Source organism: Arachis hypogaea, chromosome 19, assembly GCF_003086295.3.
Source record: "Arachis hypogaea cultivar Tifrunner chromosome 19, arahy.Tifrunner.gnm2.J5K5, whole genome shotgun sequence".
Classification (NCBI taxonomy): Eukaryota; Viridiplantae; Streptophyta; class Magnoliopsida; order Fabales; family Fabaceae; genus Arachis; species Arachis hypogaea.
Window position 1 is genome coordinate 126,764,848 of NC_092054.1, and position 5,511 is coordinate 126,770,358.

General features: G+C 33.3%; 1 long non-coding RNA gene across 3 annotated transcripts; it reads left to right on the top strand.

Annotated features, from left to right (window-relative positions):
- LOC112777635 (uncharacterized) lies at nucleotides 1–5,017 on the top strand. Of its 3 annotated transcripts, none has more exons than XR_003816099.2 (9): nucleotides 1–863; nucleotides 1,037–1,089; nucleotides 1,185–1,235; nucleotides 1,315–1,352; nucleotides 1,434–1,510; nucleotides 2,393–3,137; nucleotides 3,798–3,881; nucleotides 4,120–4,352; nucleotides 4,829–5,017. It is a non-coding gene; the product is annotated as an uncharacterized lncRNA (long non-coding RNA). The 3 variants fall into 3 exon arrangements; XR_003816100.2 differs by having other exon boundaries at nucleotides 3–1,089; nucleotides 2,393–2,475; nucleotides 2,939–3,137; XR_003190524.3 differs by having other exon boundaries at nucleotides 1–1,089.
- The last annotated feature ends 494 nt before the right edge of the window (nucleotides 5,018–5,511 follow it).

The following is a 5,511-nucleotide window of genomic DNA, read 5'->3' on the forward strand; positions in this document are numbered from 1 at the left end:
CATAATGCTCATGATTTTTGTGGTGGTTTTTGTTGATTGTGGCATTTGGAACCGCCATAAATTTTTTTTTTAACTTGAGTGATGTTGCATATGAGAGTGTGATTAGTATTGTTGCATATGAGAAAGTGAAGATGATGTCACTGACGAACCCTAATTTCTTGCCTTTGTTCATCTTGCATTGATTTGTCATTCAACTCCTCGTTGTCGCTCATTCCCTTGTTAAAGCTCATCTCCTCACTACTGCAAGCAACGCCATTGTCGCTGCCTTCATTGAGCTTCTACGATTTGGCTTCGATCTGAAGATTTATCAGCGTTCGTCGGAGCTCCAATTTCTATGTTTCTTCAAATCACATATTATCTCTCTCTCTCTCTCTCTCTCTCTCTCTCCCTCTCTCTCTCTCTCTGACGCTTAGCTTATTCTCCTCGGAGCTCCGAAAAAACCACCACAGTCACCACCAACACTGAGCGCCACCATGGAAGGCGGGGGAGCAATGCTATCAGATATTTACCAAAGCGCGAAGAAGCTCCTCCTAAATACGCGTGACGGCGTGGAATGCCTCAAGAGCCTCGACTACTCCGCCTCCTCTGATCTCTCCCTCTCCCTCTCCAATGACTTCTCTCACATCCAATCCCTATGCGTCCAGATGGATCGATTCTGGCACTCTATCGCCGCCAAATCTCAACGCGATCTCTGAAAAAGATTCATTCCGAAGCATCCTCCTCCTTCACCATTTTTTAACCTGTTCTGCATAAGTTCTAATAAAAAATTTTGTTTCTGCAACACATTAGTTATTAGGCCATGATTGTTCTGAAATAAACGAAGTATCTGCAATCGATGAAATAAATTGCCTTTTGGTTGAGAGGTAAAAGTTTAACTCCTTTTGGTAGAAAGCTAGGTTCTGTTTGTTAGGACAAATTAGGGATTGAGGGAGATATGCTAGCTTTTCCTACAAATGAATGAATAGATTGTATAGTGATTATTCTGCAGATGCTCACCACTTCATCCACTTATGGTAACATCCTTATGATTTTGCAGAGAAAAGCATAGCCTTGAGAAAAACTAAGTCTCAAATTTTTACAAAAATTTCTGTAAGTTTAAGTTACTATTTCTATACTTCAAAATGCATTCATTTTAATACATTTTCCATCAAGTCCTGTTTCTAATCTGCATAATTTTGACATAGATGCTGCAGTTGAAAGCTTTAAAAATGCACTGGTCTTAGAGCCAAATGATGGTAAGTTGTGATTTTGTATAAGGCCTTAGTTAGACAAGAACTACTAGTGTAGGTGGACATTTAATTTTGTTACTTACAGCTGGGATTAAGAAGGAACTTGCTGCTGCCAGGAAGAAGGTGAGTATATATCTAAGTTGAGCAAGCATGAAGGTGCATTATAAGCGTATTGCGAATTTAACTGCTTATATTATGTTGTAGGTTGCTGATAGGCGTGACCAGGAGAAAAAGGCATATAGCAAGATGTTTCAATAAGCATTTCCAGCAGGCTAAGCAAGGTAACACGCAAATAAACTTTTAGGGATATGAATTACCTTAAATCTAAAAGATAATTTAATGTAAAGATATTCAATTTGCATGTTACCTAAACTTTAAAAGTAATTAATGTGAAGCACTGAGATCTACTTGATTTCATTTTTCATTTTCAGTACATTAGGGCGGAATTGAGAAAAATGCATATTCGTATTTTTCACTCAATTTAAGAGCTACGAGGTTCGGTTCAGTTTTGAGTTCTGAGTTACATGTGAACTAGTTCTATGTTCTATCCTCTTTAGCTTTCTTCTCCCACTTCAGTAAAAAATTTTGTGAAATTTATTGTGATTTACTGATTTTGTTCAAAATTTATATTTACTTTTTTTTTGTTTGTTTGAAAAATATTATTATATTTAAGATAGATAATAGGGGATTAATTTATCATTAATTTGTTGTTGTTCAAATTTTTATGATCAATAAAAGTAAATGGTAAACTTGGGTTTTTTCTAAGGATATATTGTTTTTCTTTTTTGCTTACAAACATTCATTTAAAGTGGAATTAGGTCAATATTTATTCTTGGGCCTCTTATTTGTAGCTAATGGTCATTTTTTCTTTGCTATCATTATGGTTTTAATTTTGGCTCAGAATATTCTAGAAGTAAAAGGTCTTTGGTTTTAGAATTTGATTGGCTTTATGTACAACAGATTGAAAGGACCATACCTTTTCTGATTCAACTTTTGGTTTCCTTTTGTGATTATTTGTTGTAATATGTTTTACTTTACTGCGCCATTAATTTAATTATGGTTTTATATTCCTCTCGTATTCCTTAGCAACAATATGGTTTAATCTCTTTAAATAATTTGGTCACTTTTCTTCTGATCTTCTCAATTGATTATGTCACTTGCAGATTATTTTAAATGAAAAAAGTTTTTATCTTGAGTTGAGCTACTTTTCGTGAAGACTTCCAGATCAAATAGCTACTTCAATTAGGTTTTGCTATTACCATTTTATTTTTCTATTCATTTGATTTATTATATTTTTGGGTTTGCTAATTGATTTAAAGCATTTTGAATGGTTCACAATACTCTATCTGGTATAAAGCATTTCTACCTATGCTAGAATGCTTTGGGAAATATATTTTATTAATATACTTTCTTTAATTATTCAGTTTATTACCTAGTGTGATATGTGTTATTTACAAAGAGGCTTGACTATGTTAATTTTATTTTGACTTTATTAAGATAATCTGATAGGTAAAACGAGTAACTCTTTCTAACTTGTTATACATTGAATTTCTTAGTCATAATAGAATTTTAATCTTGATTTCTTCTTATTTTCAAAATTTACGGGTATATAAACTCTGGTTGTCCTCACACTGCACTAAATATGCTCAATAAAATAGTACATCAAAAATTAAGGCCTAACAAGATCACATATAATACACTAATTTTAGCATGTGTCAAGAGTGAAAAGATGGATACTGCAATGCAGTTTTTGGAGAAAATGAAGGTAAGCACTTGAAATTCAGGTCCTATGGTAGATAAATATGAAACCTTTTGAAGTTTCTCCTTTTTATATTTTTAGGGCAATTCAGAAAAATTCATTCATGAAGATCTATTTCTAAATATCATTACATATTCAACATGCTCAAGGTTAGATTTCTCACTTTTTTATTTGTTTGATTACTTTGTTGTAGTATAGAACCATAAATTCGTCCCTTCAAAAGTGATATTCACTTTATAATGTGTGTAACTCCCGATTAAAATATTCTTAACTCATCAATAGTGAACTAAGGGGTAGCTCCAAGGCTACCATTATTGAGACAGCTAGACAGGCATGTATTCCTTTGGCTCTTGTGAAAAATATTTTAGGATTTCATCTACAGTAGTTTAGTCATGTGCAGGGAAGACTTGTTAGGAGGTAGATAAGATGGAGTTGCCTAATAATTAGTTAGTTACAGTTAGGACACGATGGAAAACTATGGAAAAAATCATTAAAAAGTTTTAAAAGTAAATGGTTTACCTATAGACATGCTTTACTATTAGGACAATATGGCGTTGCTTGATCCATTTAATATTGTTCTCTCAGCTAGTTAGAAAATGCTTAGTTGGTTTGTACTGTCTAGATTTATTTTAACAAATGTCATTATCTGCCCATTATATTAATTCAATGGATATTTATGCTCCACACAGTTTACATTGTCTCTTTGCTCATACTCCCAATATGTGTTTTGAACAAAAATATTTACAACACTATTGGTTTGGGATGGTTCTCCAGCAGCAACTTTCTCAGTTTCTCTATGTAAAATACAGGCTTTTGGAGAGGCAAATGATCTTGCTTCAGAACTCCTTACACTGCAATAATTGATGCTTTACTTAAATGTGGCTCGGTTAAGGGTATGTTGTTATTTTACTACAAGTTTCTTACTTTTCTTGTTTAATAGAGAACTAGGATAATTTCAGGAACACTTAAAAACATAAATTGATGTTATTTTGAATTAGTATTTGTGAGGAGTGATGATAAATAATAACCAAATTCATGTTTTTGAAATTAATGAGTTATCCTTATCTCTCAAATTAAGGGGTAAAACTAAGCTCAACTTGTGATACCAATGTATTTCTATTGTGCATTTAGGTGCTTTGTATATTTTTGGAGAAATATTGAAGAAAGCTGGTAGGAATGCCAAGTTAAAACTAAAACCTCATCTATACCTCTCCATGATGCGTGCTTTTGCTTTACAAGGAGATTATGATCTAGTTAAGAATTTGCATAAGCGGATTTGGCCAGATTCTATAGGGATCATCTTGCCAGTTGTACAAAAAGAAGCTAATCACCTTCTCATGAAAACATCACTGAATGTTGGCCAGGTACTATGATGTCTTTTACTAGTATTATTGCCATTGTGGTGGAAATGTCTTTTATTATTAGATGCTTTGTTTTCATATAAAGAGAAAGAACTTGGGAGAGAATCTTTGTTCTTTGAATATTTATACCTAGTACTTAGCATCTTTGTGTGTAAAACTTGTAAAGAAGCGACTATCTACAGGTTTAGAACTTCGATGTAGGTAAAACTACGTGTTCTACTCCTATTGGAGAATTCTGATATATATAGAGTAAATATACACTAATTTTAGATTCTATCCTACAGTTGAGCTAACCTACAGAATTTGAATACATAATCACAGATGCACAATCCACAGAACTTGCAGATTCGGATGAGCAAATATTTTGCTGTAATATATGCTATTATTCTACTAATATACTGGCAAATACTCTGCCATAATATCCAATCAATTCTACTGGGTTCTTCTATTGTAATTGAAAATTTTTCTATAATTGGCAGGTGGTAACTACTCTTGCAGTATACGGTAACTGGAGCTTTGAATGAATCAAGGGAATAGGATGGGATTGGGCTGGTGTAATCTATCTATTATTTATTTAGTATTTTTTTATGTTAATATCTCAAGTTTAATAAATATGATGTAAAGAAAATATGTTATAGTAAAGAGAAATGGTATAAACCATTTGAGTAGTTAATCAGTTTTTTTTATGCTCTTGTATGAACTTGCTGCAATTTAAAACCATCGCAATTTTTTTTTAAATTCACTAACCAAAATAGCGATAGTTTTGCAACCGTCGCAAAATCAATTATTTGATTTGCAGCGGTTGTGCCAGCGGTTTGTAAAAATCGCCGTAAAATCAAATCTCCACCCCCTAACTCGCGACGTTTCTGGAACTGCCGATATATTGTTTTACGGCAGTTTAAAACCGCCAGAAAATCATAAAAAAGTGCCGCAAAATACCGGTTCCCTTGTAGTGGTGGACATCCGTTTTGCGGGTACCTGAGATGAGTTTGAGGTGAATTCCATTTCGCGGGCGGCTCCGGTGAGATGGCCAGCGCATTTCCATCATCCTTTTCAGTTGTGAACATTTTGGAAATTAATTAATTTTAAATATTTATTTAAATAAAAAAGCTCTACCTGCCTTGTACTTTTTTGCGTCTTTTAAGTTTTAAAATAGATACAG